We start from the raw sequence: 17,548 nt of genomic DNA, 5'->3' as shown, positions 1-17,548 counted from the left end.
TTTTTTTTTTTAAAGGTATAACTTTTTTTTTTTTTTTAAAGATTTTATTTTTTCCTTTTTCTCCCCAAAGCCCCCCGGTACATAGTTGTGTATTCTTCGTTGTGGGTTCCTCTAGTTGTAGCATGTGGGACGCTGCCTCAGCGTGGTCTGACGAGCAGTGCCATGTCCGCGCCCAGGATTCGAACCGACGAAACACTGGGCCGCCTGCAGCGGAGCGCGCGAACTTAACCACTCGGCCACGGGGCCAGCCCCTATTGTGTTGTTTTTAACATCTTCCTTTAGGTCTGTTAATAGTTGCTTTATGAATCTTGGTGCTCCTGTGTTGGGTGCATCGATATTTATAAGCATTATTTCTTCTTGATGAAGTGTCCCTTTGATCATTATATATTGTCCCTCTATGTCTCTCTTTATCTGTCTTATTTTGAAATCCACTTGGTCTGATATAAGAATTGCAACACCTGCCTTTTTTTGCTTGCTATTAGCTTGAAGTATTGTCCTCCACCCCTTCATCCTGAGCCTGTGTTTGTCCTTGGGGCTGAGGTGTGTTTCCCGGAGGCAACAAATTGTTGGACCTTGTTCTTTAATCCATTTTGCCACTCTGTGTCTTTTTATTGGAGAGTTCAATCTGTTTACATTGAGAGTGATTATTGATGCATGTGGACTTAATGCTGTCAATCTGTCACTCATTATCTTGCTTTCCTGCGTTTCTTTTCCTGTGTGCTTTAGCCTACCCACTTAATACTGCAATTTCTTATGCTCAGTTTCTTAGATTTTTCCTTATTTATGATTTCTGACTCTATTCTGTATTTTATTTTAGTGTCTACCCTGCAGTTTGCATTTAGAATCTCGTGTATAATATAGTCTATCCTCTGGTGGTCTCTTACTTACTTGGCCTATGCTGATTTAGACCCTTTGCTCTTCCCCTCCTAAATAATTATTTTCATTTCTTATTCCAACTCGTGTTATGAATTTGTAGTTAGAGTGATAAGATCATCCTTGCTTTGGTAGTTTCCCTACCTTTACCCTAATGCTATAGTTGAATATTTGTTATCCTGTTTTGGTTCTATCCATCGGTCTCCCTAGTGTGTGGATTGTGACCCCTTTCTCCCTTTTTTCTTTTTTCAGGTATGAGAGCCTTCTTGAGGATTTCTTGTAGTGGAGGGCTTTTAGTTACAAATTCCCTTAACTTTTGTTTTTCTGGAAAAGATTTAACTTCTCCCTCATATCTGACGGAAATTCTTGCTGGATAGAGTATTCTTGGCTGAAGATTTTTATCTTGTAAAGTTTTGAATATGTCACTCTATTCTGTCCTAGCTTGTAAGGTTTCTGTAGAGAAATCCGCTGACAGTCTGATAGGGGCTCCTTTGTAGGTTATTCTCTTCTTTTTTCTTACTTCCCTGAGTATTCTTTCTTTATCTTTCCTTCTTGCCAATTGTACTACTATGTGCCTTGCAGTAGGTCTTTTTACATTGACAAATCTAGGAGATCTGAAAGCTTCCTCTACACACATTTCTCCATCAATCCCTAGATTTGGGAAGTTCTCTTCAATAATTTCGTTAAGCACACTTTCTGCTCCATTTTCCTTTTCCATGTTCTTGGGAATTCCTATGATCCTTAAGTTCTTACTCCTCATTGAATCCACTATCTCTCAGAGATTTCCCTTGTTTTTTTTTTAATTCTTAGCTCTCTTTCTTCCTCTGTCTGGAGCCATTCAGCCTGTCTATCTTCAATTATGTTAATTTGCTCTTCTATGGTGTCTACACGGGAATTCAAGGAATCCGTATTCTGTTTTATCTGGTCCATTGTGTTTTTCATCTCGAGTAATTCTGTTTGATTCTTCTTTATAATTTCAATCTCTTTTGTGAAGTAACTCCAGAACTCATTGGCTTGTTTCTCTATCTTTCTCTCTCCCTCATTGAGTTTTTTGATTATAGCTGCTCTGAACTCATTATCACTTAGTTTACCTAATTCCAAGTCCTCAGGACTTAATTCTATGTTTTTATTGTTTTCCTTCTGCTCTGGTGCTTTTATAAATTGCTGGATGGTAGAGGAGTGTTTTTGTCACATGGTGGTAGAATTCGGTTGCAGTTACAGCCTGTCACCACTAGATGGGGGTCGAGAGCCGCATGTTATGAGCTCTCCACCTTTGGGCAAGATGGCGCGCCCAGTGAGCTTTTCCGTGAGGGAGGGGCTGCTATTCTCCAGCGCTGATCTAGATTCAGATCAGTTCTGTTCTGTGGTCTCCCGAGGCCCTGGGTTTATGGGGTCCCTGCTCACAGAAGCTTTCCCCGTCAATGGGTTTCCACTGAACCAGCGGCAGGAGTCCTGGATGATCCCCTGGTTGCGTGGCCCCTCCTGCGCTCCTTCCTAGACCCACGCAGCAGGGCTCGCAGACTCTAGGGGAGGGAGCGATGTTCTCTCCTACCCGTTCCAGTGCCTCTGAGGCTGTCAACAAGGTTTATGTTTTCCACCTTCTTGGTATTGTATGTCTCTAACATGTTGGCATTAGATTTATTCTCTGAAATTCAGTTTTTCCAATCCTTTGTTGTATTTTGGAGGGGAGAGAATCCCGGGTCAGCTCACCCCGACATTTTGCTCTGCCTGATTCCAAGGTGGCATTTTAGAGTAATCAATAGAGGGAACTGACCAACAAATATGAAAGTGCAGCAATGAAACAAAAAGTCAGGATGCTGAAAGTGAAATCTGAATCAAATGTAAATGGAGATGTAGCAGAAATAGTTGACCATGCAAATATTTGCATTGCTAATGTTTGAGAGACTTTAAACTTGCAACCAGAGAAATTTAGTAAAGGCAAACTTATCAATATAACTGAAAAAAGTGGTTGTAGCAAAAGGATGAAAATACACTAGAGGCAACAACACTGGCAAAAACTTCGCATTAAAGGAAATCCTGTAGATATTTCACAAGAGTGAAAGTGCAAGGGATAAAATGTCAGAAGTTGCTCTAAATTTATATTTCATGAGAAGAAGGCAAACACTGTTCAAACTCTACAAACTACTCATCATTTTTTACAAAAAAAATGGTACTTTAAATCTCAATGTTTCCAATGTTTTATGTTACAACGTACTAAATACTAGTTTTGATACATTATTTTTCATTTCTCTACACATTTATAAATGACAGTACCAGAGTTTTTAAGGTTTTTACAACAATTTTTAAAAGTCATGAGACAATCCTAAGTTTTCCCACTGGTTACTAAGATTTCTTTGTGTGGTTTCAGTTTGCAGGGCAATTTTTATAGTCCCACACTACAGTACAGACCAGGGATTTGCTATAAATATCCATACTTAGAATATTGTCCTGTGCCCCAAATATACTGCATCAGCAAATTCTGTTGACTCAAACTTCAAAATACATCAGGAATCTTACCACTCTGACCACTTTCCCTTTTATCAACAATGGTGATAATTAACCATTATGTTTTGATTTTTTGTTACAAAAACGTTCTAACTAATTTATCTATTTCCATCCTCACAGACTATTTACATCAGAGCAGCCAGAGTGGTTTTGTTAAAACTGGAGGCTGACCATGTCGTCCCTCTAACGTAATCCTTCTACAGCTCACGTCTCACTCAGAATAATAATCAAAGTCCTGAAAATGGCCTGCAAGGCTCTTGAAGATCTGTCCTTCTAGACCGTTGCCTTACTGGCCTCATCTCTATTCTCCACATCGATTATTTCTGCCACATTGTCCTCATTTTATTTCCTCAACTGCTGCAGACAAATTATAGCCTCATGGAGTTTTTATTTGTTGGTGCTGCTTCCTGCCTGAGAGCAGTTCAACTACCCCCTCACAAGTTCCTCTTTCTCCCTCATGCCATCAGTCTTTTACTTAAACGTCACCATCTTTGTAAGGCATTCCCTGACCATTCCCTTCCTCCCAACATATAGTATTCACTTTATTGATTTCTTTTTCTCCAAAGCATTTATCATCTTTCTGCATTTTACACACCAAAAACACACATCATATTACATTGTTATGTGACATTGCATTTTGTTACATTATGTTACATTATTTTCTTCTCTCTCCCGTGAGAATAAAAGGGCCACAGCACATAGCTCTCAGTCAATCTATATTTGTTCAATACATGAAAAAAAAGATGAAAACAATGGATCCTCAGGGGTGATTTCTAACATGACATTGTTTAAGAGCTTTGATCATTCTGATCATGTATTGTCAAAGTGCTCTAAGATGTGTCTTATAAAACGTGGCAATTCATGTGGGATTCTCCAGCTCTGATCAGAGCTATCTGCACAGTATGCTCATAATATCAACTACCTAATTCTTGTAATTATTCATGTATGTAGTCAAAGATTGTACCTAGTTTTTTTTTTTTTAATACTATGCCACATTTGTGGACCACAGCAAGCTTGCTATTCACTCACTCTGAAATTTTTTTTTGTTTTTTCACATAGTATTTTTTATTAAGCTTTTATCAGTGAGGGGAAGGTACAATTAAAGGCTGAGATAATTTATCCTGTAGAGGAAAGCTAAACTAACTAGGAATGGTTCAAGCATACTTAGATAACTCTTTGAATCAGGGCCTACAGGTGTATTGGAAAATTTGCTAGGATTCTAACATTAGTTCTCTCTAAAGTCTCTAAAAACCAAAACATTGGCTTCAGATTTCTTTTTATGCAGAAAAACAGACACACACAATCACATGTATGCACATAGCTGTGTGCACGTGCATATTTGTAGAAGAAGCTAAAATAAGTAATAAAGACTTTTGAATTATTCCGATGAAGGTTCACGCTGTTTCTGAAGGAACCTGTGCTAACACTAACTAAAACAAATACGTGGCAATTAGTGTTTCACTATGTTAGCAAAAACCAGCACAAAAGGGAGGAGTAATACTTTATAAGAAATAACATGGAATAATAAGCACAGGAAAAACAGTCCAGGAATAGTGCAAGTTTCCAGGGGAAGCCAGGATAGACTCTAGTTTTTCTTGATACCTAAGAGACAGAACATCAAGGGAACTGTTCCAAGGTCATGAACGTGTGTGCTAAGCATATTTTCCTAAGTGACTCACCGGTTATGTGTGCTTCAAAGTTAAATTGGCCTTAGATTTAAAAGAAAATGACAAGATTTAAGGACTGCAACCTTATTAAAAACGGATGAAGATTTCCTCAATAAAATTGAATAATTGAAGGATATTTTGCAAATCCAGTTATGAGTTCAAAATAGTGTTTCTTTGGCAACCTAAAAAATTGATATAGAAGAGAAAAAAAGCAGAAGAAACATACACTACAGAGGCTAAATAACATACACACATTTTAAGAAATAGTAAATCAGATCTTTTGAGAAATAACACTTCAGAGTCAAAAGAAAACACAGAACATTCACAGAATCTAAATTGTGAAAAAAAAAATCCTAATCGAGCCAGGTAGACAGGGCTTCCTCATTATCACTGCTAAGGACAAGAAGATGTCACCCTGGGGAAGCAGGAATCACTGGAAGGAACGCTATATTCCTGAGGGAAGTACCAAGTCATGATTAAGAATCTGAGGATATATACATCCCAGTGGCTGCTGTATATTTCTGATCCACGATAGAGTGAATAATTCTAACCTCCTGAAATCTGTAATATAATTTCTTTCTTTTTAATTTCCTGGTTCATAATTGAAGATAGTTGAGGACTTATACAGCAAAATATATATATTTTTCTCTTTCCTAATTGAAGTCTTCTATTTAAAAGGCAAGTTTACACTGAGAAAATCAAAATCTAACTGGATATGTGCTATTTTAAAAATGTTTTGATTTTCTGGGCCTAGATTATAGAACCAGAATTTGATAGATTCTAAGAAATATGCTGGGGAGAAGATTGCAAATATGACTGGTATCTACACAAACCCATCTGAGGGTAAAAACATTGCTGTCACATTAATAGCAACAATAATTCTCCCTTTCTCTACTGTGTAACCAGCAGGTAATTTTCCCAGAAAACCTTCAGCTAACTATTTCTGAGGGACTTGAGAGAATGTTTCAGATAAACAGGCTATGTAGCTATTGCTTTCCTTCTGTCTTGTTCTGCCTCATTGTTTTGATATCTAATTCAGAAGCTTCAGATACATACAAAGGCAGACTGTTGTGCCATGTGTATGCAATTGTCTATAGTTTCGTCTCCTGTTGATGCTACCAAAAGTCTACTGTGCTGATCTTCCAGGAATACTACTATGCTGTAGGCAGGCTTCTGAGTTCTATTAACTAGTACTACTCATGCAGCTCATTAGTTGACATCTTCACCCAGGTCATGCTATTTTTTCCATCCAAATGCAGCTGCATTTTCGTCCTTCTTCTGTTTTACATCCTTGACTCTCAAGGATGTTTTAGAATCTTGCAGAATTGTTGGCGAACCGGTTCTTTCAATTTTATTTGCAGTTCCTTCTTTAGGAATTAAATAGGCAGCAACAGGGGCTGAGTCTGAAGCCTGTCTGAGTTGCACCATTATGCACTTGAAAGGGTCCCTTCCTGTCACGGCTGGGGCGTTGCTATAACACCCACCTTCTGAGCTTTTCTCCCTCTTCCCTTAGTATAATGCCTTTCCCAAGAAGCAGCTTAGTTTATGATGCACATAGTTTCCAAATAGACACACCCAACCAGTCTTTGAGGCATGCCCAGACATGTTGGGATCCTAGGAAAAACTTTGGTTAAGCTCAAACTTGAACTCTACATTAAAAGTTGCATTATTTGGTTGTAATCTGTCAAAAAAAATTGCAAAGAAGACTTTATTCAAGACTAATACAAAAGGGAAGAGAGATTCAACCCAACTCTGCTAAAGCAAAAAGTGTTGGGTAAGCTAGTAGAAAAGCAGTGGAGGAGCTCAGAAGGGAGGTTGGTCAGTATTGTTAGGCCATCTCTGTTTGCCAATTGTCCCGTATTGAAGTTAGGTTTTTGTATTCCCACAGAGACTGGAAGATGGGGGTCCTATCTTTCTTGATAGTTAGACTTTAAAGAGATGGCTCTCAAGTCCTTGAGAAAGACATTCCTGAGTTGTAAAACTAACAAAATCTTGGGAGAAGATTTACATCTCAAAAGGGCAGAAAAGAATTTATAATTGCAAGTCTCTAAAGCAAATGCTCTAAGAAAAGGGCGGTCTGAGATCTATAGTCAGGAAGAAACCTGCCTAAAGTTTAGTCATGTTAAGGGGAATATCGTGGCTGGCTCAGCCACAGGTAAGATCCTGAATCTCCAAATTCCACCATGCTACAGCAATCTAGGGAGGGGTCCTGAAGAAATAGCAAAATAATATCAATAATGATGATGATAGAAAAGCTACTTCACTGATTTATTTCTATGTATCAAGCACTGTGCTTAGTTCTTCACATAGATTATTCAATTAATGCTTTAAAATAAACCACCGAGGTAGAGACTATCTTAATTTCCATTTTCCAACAAAAATACTGAATTTTAAAAAGTTGCCCCGGTTCACACAAACAGTGGGTGCTGGAACCAAGACTCAAACCCAGGTATTTTGATCCCAGAGCAAAGGGAACATGTACTACCAGCTGAACGTTGGTCGTACATACCTAGTTTTGGAGCCTAGGCTAGGTCAAATGGAACCGCACGGATTCAATGAGAGTTTATCTAATCTAAGGCAAGTGTGTCCCAACTTCACAATTTTTGTCATATCAACTTAACAGTTTGGACTGCATCATTAACTTATTTTCTTTCTCTCTCTCTAACTTAACCTCATCCTAAGTATTAGTACTCAAGAGATCGCCTTCAATGTGATATAAAAGCCTGTCACTAGATTTTAAGTTCAACAAAGGCAGAGTTTTTGTCTAATCTGTTTCCTGTTTGCACTATTAATACTATTTGTACACAAATAAGCATATGATAAGTATATATGGAATGAAGAAATAAATCAAGGAATGATCGATGCGTAGGAAGTGTATGAGACTCAGAGAAACAGTGGCCTAGGGTATGTCTGTGCCTGAATATTATAAGAGTGAAAGTGGATCTAATACTCTCTTTTGTCAGTTTTCCCAAACTCACATCCTAATCTCTAGATCTCAATAATTTGATAGTGAGAAAATTTGAAAATATAGAAAATCACATAAATGAAAAAAAGTGTAGTCTGTAGGAACTAACAGTAAGAATTTTATTAGACCATTAACTAAATGTAGGTATGATTTAGTATCAAAAATCTTTCTGCAATCTCAGGTTGTGCAATCAAACAGTAATATTTAGAATAAAACAAAATAAATGCAGATTTGAAGGATGGGAGTAGGAGACAGTGCATAACTATCTATCTTTAAATGTTTGAATATTTTTCATGTGAAAGCAATTACATTTATGTTTGAGTCTAAAATATTAGAAGCAAGACTAAACGTGTAAACTGAAGAATGTCTGATTTCTACTAAAACTAAAGACTTCAAAAGTTGCTTCATTGTCTAAAATAGAAATAATTGTCTTTAGAGTCAGAAACTTCTCCATTACTAGAGGTATCCATGTGAAATTTTGACCACAGGATTATGAGATAGAATGGAGAGTGATCTAAATAGGCGCTTTAAGATTTATGACATTAATTTTGTGATTCTATACTGTCTCACTTTTGTTATATTTTGTTCTTTGCTGAAATATATCAACCAAATCAACTTTGAACAATTCCATAGTACCTCAACCAGGAAAACATTGGGCCCAGCAACAAGGGCAAATAGCAAACTGTTGCAGGTGCTAGAAGCGCTTGTATTGAATTGGGAGAGATTAGAGCATAATATCCATTACAAAAGCACAAAAGGGACTGCTTGTGGAAAGGGAGTAAACCTTCATACATCACTACAGAAGTAAGAACAGAATTCAACTTAGAAAACAGAGTTTTATAATTAGAAGTTTTTGTTTTGTTTTGCTTTTTAAAGAATGAGATTACATGTGAAGTACCAAGTTACTCATCCCTGGAAAATTTTAAAGAAAAGATGAGCAAGAACCTTTCAGAATTTTGTGACAGAATTCTGCAATTTGGTAGAATATTGAACTGGATGACACCTAGATTTGTGCTAATATTAGGATTCAAATTTTATGGTTTTACATTATAGAAATAGATATGTTCCAGACAGTCCTTACACCAGATAAGAGACTTCCCATGTGTAATGATTTTTCAAAACACCATCTGCCTTAAGATTCTATTACCGTGTATCCAGTGATATATTGATGTGGAAATTAGTATGCCACCTGGCTTATATAATTTTTGAATGAACTTTCCAGTACTTTGTTACAAGGCAAACACAATGGTCCAGTTGTGTTAGACAGACATAGTCCATTATGTCAGTAATGATGAAATAACTCTTATAACTCTTGATTTTATTTAACAGAACAAAACAAAACAAATATGATTCTCGATAGTTCACTAGATCAATAAAGTGGAAAGGTCACTTGTAGACACAAGCATTATTACTCTTTTATTTGTTTTCTCCTTTCCATGTTTTAAATCATGCAAGTTATTATGTGAAATGAATCTCCTTTTGAGTTTGTATAATTTTGATAAGTTAATGATTATAATTTAATGTCCTATTATTGTTTCTTAATTACAATTTATTAAAAAATACTTTTTGTCCATATTATCAAGCTAAATTTTTAAGATTGCTTTCAGTAGATTAAACTGGTAATATGAGTAAGAGTAAGTCATATTGCAATGCTCTTAGAGAATTTGCATACGCATATACATGCATATGTGTATATATATATTCTTCACTTTTCTTGAGCTTACACAGTCGTATATACGTCTTTTCATGTTGACAGAAAAAAATGTAAATAAATATATTGTAAATGTGAATGCACTTTGGCTTGAAATGTTGTTATATTTTAATGAAAATATCATATTTGTCACATTTTCAACTTATGCCTTTGACACTTTGTCACCATCGAGCAGATATGCAAATACAGAAAACTTGAGAACATGTTAATGTAGGGTGCTAACAGTGACAAAATTGCCCTTTTTTGAGAAGATAAGCCATTTGAAAGTTACAAACCACATTAGCTGTTTGAATTTGCTCTCTAACAGCATTACCTGGGAATGGAGTAGGCACAATAATCATAGCTAGCTTTTATAGAGTGGTTCTGATGTGATAGTCCCTATATACAGCACTTTACATATATTATCAAATTCTCAGAGCAAATTTAGAAATAAATTATTTCCTCCATCCAGTACCCCTTCCCCTCACACTGCTTTATGAATAAGAATATCAAGCTTAAATCAAGTAAACAAAATTCTTTTCCTACTGAGCAGGCAGGAACCTTGATTGTCAATAATTGTAAAGTGAAAGGAGTTTATATACATGGAAGAATGGCAATTAAGATAAAATGAGGAGGATGGGGAGAGGTAGGGCCAGATAATGAGGGGCTTATATACCATAGCAAAAACTTCAGACATCATTCTGTAGATGATGAAGAACTATTTTAGTACTGTAAAAAGTAGAAATGCAGGATTAGATTTTAATAAGCAAGACAGATCATGTCCTGATATTACAATGTGATACGTGATATGAAGAAAATAAAGCAGGTAATAGGACAGAGGGTGACAAATGGTGATGACATTGGGGAACCGAATTTGGATATTATAGTTAAGAAAGAATCCTTTAAGGATGTGACATTTGAGCTTAGACCTGAATGTTGAGAATGAATAAGTCATCTGAACGTCATATGGAATAATCTTCTAAGTAAAGGTCAAAGGAAGATCAAATATCCTGAAATTGGGAATAGTTTGGTGTAAGTTTTTAAGGACAAACAGATGCCTAGTGTACATGAAACATAATGAAAGAAGAGGAATGTGATGGGAGATGATGTCTGAGATGAAGGCCTAAGTCAAGCATATGTCCTTATGACACCATAGTAAGGAGGTTGAATTTTAAGCTAAGAAGAATGAGCGTGGAAAACCATTGGGATGATTGGGTTTCCCAGTGGCTCCCCTAACCTGAGTCATTAGTTACATGATAGATCCATCCATCAGAAAAAGTAAAACAGGAAGAATAGCAGGTATGAACAAGAGTAGGTGAGTAACAGAAAATGAGTTCAACTTTGACTATGCTTGGTTTTAGGTGTCATCGGAGCAATTCACTGAAGATCTCCTAAGAAATTCTCATACTCTGTGAGTCTGTAACACAAGAAATCAAGGCTGAAATCTTGGATGTAGATAAGTTCAAACCAGTGAACAAATATAAAAGGAATGAGGCCTGAAGATGAAGTTCTTAGAGATCTAATTTTAAGGGATGTCAAGAGAAATGGAGAGTTAGTAGCCAAAGAAATGGAAAAGGAAAATGGAACTGTAGGGTGGAGGAATAGAGAGGAGAAGTAAATTTCAAGAGGAGAACATAAAAGATATCAAAACTAAAGAAATTTCAAATGGATAAGATCTAAAAATTATTTGCCATTTTTGGCAATGGAGAGTTAGGAAAAGGGGAGAGTTTTGGTATCATAGGAGGGTACTGGGCATTGATAATGGTTCATGAAATACCATCTATTCAGGAAATTTTTAGAACATTTTGAAGCTTACTGCTCATGTGGGGCAGAGATCATGGGGTGGGAATGTCAAGGGCTGTTCTCGGGCCCTGAAAAAGTTGCAAATCTGCTCATGTGTTATGACCCAGAGATGATGAAAACTAAAAGGACGTCAGTTTATGTTTTAAGTATCCTTACTCGATCACTCTTCTACTTCTGCTTGCCTGCTTAAACTATTAATCTCAGAACCTATGTTTCTCCCCCCCTCCTCCCCTCTATCTCTCTTTCTATCCTTTATTCCTGTAATTCTCTAGCTTCATAATTTGTTGTCAATATAAGTACCTATTATGGGCTGAACTGTGTCTCCCCAAAATTCATACGTTGCAGCCCTAACATCCAGAACCTCAGAATGTGACTATATTTGCAGAGAAGGCATTTAAGAAGGGATTAAGTTAAAATGAGGCCATTGGTATGGCCCTAACCCAATCTGACTGGTGTCCTTACATAAGGAGAAAATTGGGACACACAGAGATGCCAGAGATGCACAAGCTTCAAGGGAAGACGACGTGAAGAAGCAGCAAGAGGGTGGTTATCTGCAAGGCAGACTGAGAGGCCTCACAGGAAGTTAACCCTGCTGGCATCTTGATCTTTGACTTCCAGCCTCCAGACTGTGAGAAAATAAATTTCTGTTGCTGAAGCCACCCGGTCTACGGTCTTTTATTATGGTGGTCCTAGCAAATAACACGGAGCCCTTCCTTACTTGTGTGATTCTTCAGATTATCATCTCCCGTCTCAGCCCATATTTTTTCCCGCTTACCTCCCTATTTTGGATTTTCTATTCTGCATGTTCTCTTAATGCTGATAGTCCTAAATAGTGCACTGATGTTTTGAACAATGTAGATTTTGTCTCTGATGTTATCCTACTGCAATTATCCATAAATATTTTAGACATTGACTTGGATGAAACTAATAATTTCATGATGATAAAATCTGCCAATTGATGTAATTAGATGTAGTGATTAGGGAATATGGTGCATGACTGGAAGATAATTCCAGAAAAGGTCTCGAAAAAAGCCAAATCCACTGAAGCACAGTTAAATAAGAATGAATGTAAAACCTTGAATTTAAGTTTAAAAACTAAATTTATAAATATAAAGTAGAGATAACATAGCCAAAACCACCACATGAAATGCTAAAAAAAATAAACTTAGCTATTTTAATTGACTGTTACTGAAATATCTATCAGTGATATTAAGTTTGTAATAGGATCGATATAAACTTAGATGCAATGGAAGCAATGGTCTCAATTTTTTCCAGGCTAGTCATATGGTACTTACATAACTCTAGCTACGAGAACTTAAGGGGGGTATTAACCAAGCTGATTAAGTCCAGAAGGCGGGAGCAAGGATGTTGAGTAGATTCAGCACCATTGTCTAGAAGGAGACACCTGAGGGGATTTTATACTGAAGATGAAAAAAAAAAATTGGAGAATTCTTGTAATAAATATCTTAAAATATGTAAGGGCTATCATGTGAGGGAGAAATTCAATATTTTTTCAAAGTAGTCACAAAACAAACACTTGGATCAATGGAGAAAAGTTATATTTATGAATTTATTAAAAAACAAATTTGAATTTATGGCATATTTATGAATGTATTAAAAAATACATTTGCTTAAAGGATAAAATGGTCTAATAAGTTAACAAATTCTGCCACTGACAGGACTCAAATTTTTGCTGCACAAACATTGTTGCTAATATTGTCTGTTGTTAGTGTCATTGAATCGATTCCAACTCTAGTGAGCATGTGTGCAGCAGAGCAAAACCCCGCCCAGTCTTCTTTGACATGGTCTCACCTCCCAGCACCATATCAAACAATGCTCGCTTGCTATTCATAGGGTTTTCATGGCCAACTTTTTTCAGAAGCGGATAGCCAGAGCCTTCTTCCTAGCCTGTCTTAGTCTGGAAGTTCTGCTGAAACCCGTCCACCATGAGTGACCTTGTTGGTATTTGAAATACTGGTTGCATAGCTCTCAGCATCACAAAATACACAGATACCACAGTAATGACAACTGACTAACGGGTGTTGTGTAGTTCCCTGAATGGGAAATGAGCCCGGGCTGTGGCAATGAGATCATTGCCTGCTACTCATCACTGCTACTGTTCCTGACTTCATTCACTGTTGCAACTGCCAGGATCCAGGTTATAAAATAGAAGCTACCACTCCAGATATTTCAAGCAGAAAGGAATATTGTATGGGGATTTAGGTTGCAAAATTGTTGGTAAGATTGAAACATTTAAAAAGGGAGGGTGAAGTTATCTGGAAGTCAATCACTTTAGGATACTGCTACTGCTTCTGAAGAAGCAGGCGCTTGTGTGATGCAGTTGGCACAGGAAGCCAAGCTTATGTTCTGCCCCTTTGAAAGCTCTGCTGCTTCCTGCTCTTCTCACCAGCACTGGGGGCTTCCCACTGCCAACACATCCTAAAATCGTGACAGCAAGGAAGCCTGGGAACTGTAGTTTCTCAGGTTATAGTGCCTGTGCTACAGGTGAGAGCATTACAGAGGGCAGGAATTGTGTTGAAATGCCAGAAAATCTCAACTGATGACATAATCTCATCTATTATGATGAAAATAGAAGTAATCAGACAGGAGCTACTTCATATGCCTACCAAAAATGCATCAACCTATAAATGTCCTTATTCACAGCTTCACTTCCTTTCCTTTCACAACATCAGCACCACACTAGCTATAATTTTAGGCTAACTCCTTCTCTGCTGCTATAGAGACTAGCCTACCTCTTTTCCATAATTATCTCAATTATCAGCATTTTAATACCTCTCTACTGGATTATTCATGTACAAATACAACATAATTTAGAATTTCCTATGTTAGCAACATTCCCTGACACTGTATCCTTTCTCTGCCTACCATCATACCTTTTTGATCCCTGTATTAAAAAAAAAAAATCTTGAATAGGTTGACTATAGAAAAGATACCTATGTCATCATTTTACATCCTCCTCTCAACCTATTCTAATTATTCTCTCATTCCTTCAACTCCATCAAAATCAAAGAACACTGTTTCCAAATTTAAAACAATTCTCTGTTTTTATTCTTTATCTATCATATGTATTAGAAACAGTGACTCTTTTCTTTTTAAGTCTTTATTCTCCTGATTTCCTTCTCAGCAGATTTACCATTCTGTCTGCCAGCTCCATTGTACTCCTACGCCATCTTTCATGCTAGATCCTCTCTTGACTCTTAAATGTTGTATTTTCCATTCTGGGCCTCCTTTCACTTTCTATATTAGTATACTATTGAGATTAGCTCATCTAGTTCCACATATTTCAATAAAACTGTCAACTTAAAAAGCAAATACCTGTTATTTTACCCTCAAAATGAGTTTATATGGAAATTGCCAAAGAATTGCAATTCATGGGATGCATACTATGGAGATCCGTAGGCAAATTTGGAGCAAAGAGGAGGGGAGTTTGCTTTTATAGAGAAAAAGGGGACTGGGAGGGGCTGTTCTAAGCCAAAGTCCATTGGGGAAAAGTAACAGTTCAGGATGGCAAGAACTTCTCTTTGGCTGAACTATTGCCCTGTGGGGAGAGAAATCTTCCTTCAGTAGTAAAGTAGTTCTACTTCCGGGCAAAGATGCAAACATACATTTCTGTTTGGAGTAACTGATGATGTATGATAGGTGTGAGAGTTCCCCTAACAGGTCTTTCCGACTCCAATTTATTTAGGGTTTCTCTTACTCATTTCACAAAACTGTCACAATCTATATCTATAACAACCGATCTCTTTAGAACTGCAGATAAATATCAAATTAAATATGTAAACTTCTTGACTAGGAAATAAAATAGTCTTTTCTGACTTGATATTGTTAAAAGAGAATTTTTGACTTTTTTCCCACATCTTTACCTTCCACAATTTTTACTAATGTAGTAAAAGGGGTTCTATTTCTACGTGTACTAAATTGCTCGGGTCAAAATCATAGACGTTATTATCTGCTCCCTTATCTTTCTTGCCCTTACTTCATTCCATCAGCAAGTCCTGTAATTTCTATTTTTTAAAAAACTCTAGATTCAGTTCAATTTTCTCCATCTCTCTACCGTCCACCTAAATCCACACCACCTTCAACACTGGCCTTGGAAGTCACAATAGCTTTCTAACCTTTCTCCCTCCTTCTGCTCTTGGTGCCTTCAATCTTTTCTCTACCTAACCCTTTGCAAATCTACATAGCAGCCAGAGTGATTTACTTCAAACTAAATCAGACCGCTTCACTTACTTTAAATGACTCAGGGGCTTTCTGTTTTAATTGGAATAAAACTCAGTTGGATATCCTGATGTACAAAGTGTTATATAAACTGACTTTTATCTGACTAACCTGTTCTAAAGCTACTCTCCCACGTGTCTGATAATTTCAGGAATAGACTTGCTTCCTATTTCTTGAATAGGTCAAGCTTCTCCTAGCTTTAGGGCCTTTTCTTTAGTTAGTTCCTCTGTCTGGAATGTGATCTAGCATATTGGGATCTTTTTTTTATGCTGAGGAGGCCTCTCTGAAAGTCAAGCTAAAGTAAGTAACTTCAAATTTCTCTCACCAATTTTTTATTTTCTGTTTAGTATCTAATACTAATTATCTTTTGTTCTTGCTCAATCTTCCTTTCTATTAGAACGTAAGCTGCAAAGAACTCACCCATCTTTTTGACTGTTAAAATATTCAGTGTCTAGAAAAGAGCCTGGTACTATGGCAGCAAATATTTTGGGTTTTGAACACCACGTTATTTTTGCTGCAACTTTTTGATTCTGGCATTGTAACACAAAAGCAGCCATAGACAATATGCAAATAGATGGGCATAGATGTGATTACAGCCAAGAGGCAAGATTTGGCCCAAGCCATAGTTTGCCAATCCCTGATCTAGACATAAGATTTATTATGCAAAATTACATCAGATGAACTCATTTAAAGGAGAGATCATGAAATTGTCTTACCTTCTTAAAAAATATTTTTCATTCTTTTCCTTTTATCTATCCTTTATAGCTAGTGCTCCAGTTTTTATGTCATCATTTCTTTCATTCTTCTATTTTCACTTTTATCTATTCTGACATTCTTATTTATACTTCTCACCATGGCAAGGTACATACCATCTGCTTTTTTTGAAAGGAGATTTCTTACTTTTGTTGGAGAGGTAATTCCCTTCTTATGTGAAATAGCAACATATTTACTTTCTTGGCAAAGCTCGAACCATGGATGAATTTAGCCATCCACTTTTTCAATAGCTGAACCACGCAGCTGAATAAACTTGGGAAAAAATAATACTTTCTTTGCCTCTTGTCACCTTTTTCTTCTATTCAATTGAAAAACAATGTCTAAACTTTTCCAACCTTCTCATATAGCTCATCTCCCTTATTTCTTACTCACTCTTGCTAGATGATTTTCGTTTTCATCATAGACAAGACAGAAGTCATCAAACGGGGATTTCCTAGTCTTCTTGACATCAAATTTAAAGTTATTCTCCAATTGTGGTCATCCTTCTATCTTGATATAATTAGACAAGGGTGTTCTCTCAAAATCTAGATGCTTTACCTGTTGTTTTGATTCTCTTCCTTCCCATCTCCTGAACCTGGTACTGTTGATTGTTCTCTAACTCTGTTTCATCTGCAACATCTTCCTCTCTACTGGACCTTTTCATCTTCACATGTTCTAGTTTGTTACATCTATACATATATAATAAAATTAATAAATAATAAGATAGCTATATATATATATATTTTTTTTTTTTGAGGAAGATTAGCCCTGAGTTAACATCGGTGCCCATTTTCCTCTATTGTATAGGTGAAACACCTGCCACAGCATGATTTGACAAGCAGTGCGTAGGTCCATGCCCAGGATCTGAATTTGTGATCCCCAGGCCACTGAAGCGGAGTGTGGGAACTTAACTGCTATGCCACTGGGCTGGCCACAAAATAGCAATATATTGATAATAATAAATAAAAGTATAATAAATGATAAATTAATAATAAGATAAATAAATAAAACACAAATCATTCACTTGTACACATGCTATTTGTACACATCTAC

This window comes from Equus quagga, chromosome 6 (genome assembly GCF_021613505.1).
Source record: "Equus quagga isolate Etosha38 chromosome 6, UCLA_HA_Equagga_1.0, whole genome shotgun sequence".
NCBI lineage: Eukaryota > Metazoa > Chordata > Mammalia > Perissodactyla > Equidae > Equus > Equus quagga.
This window is presented reverse-complemented; position numbering follows the sequence as displayed.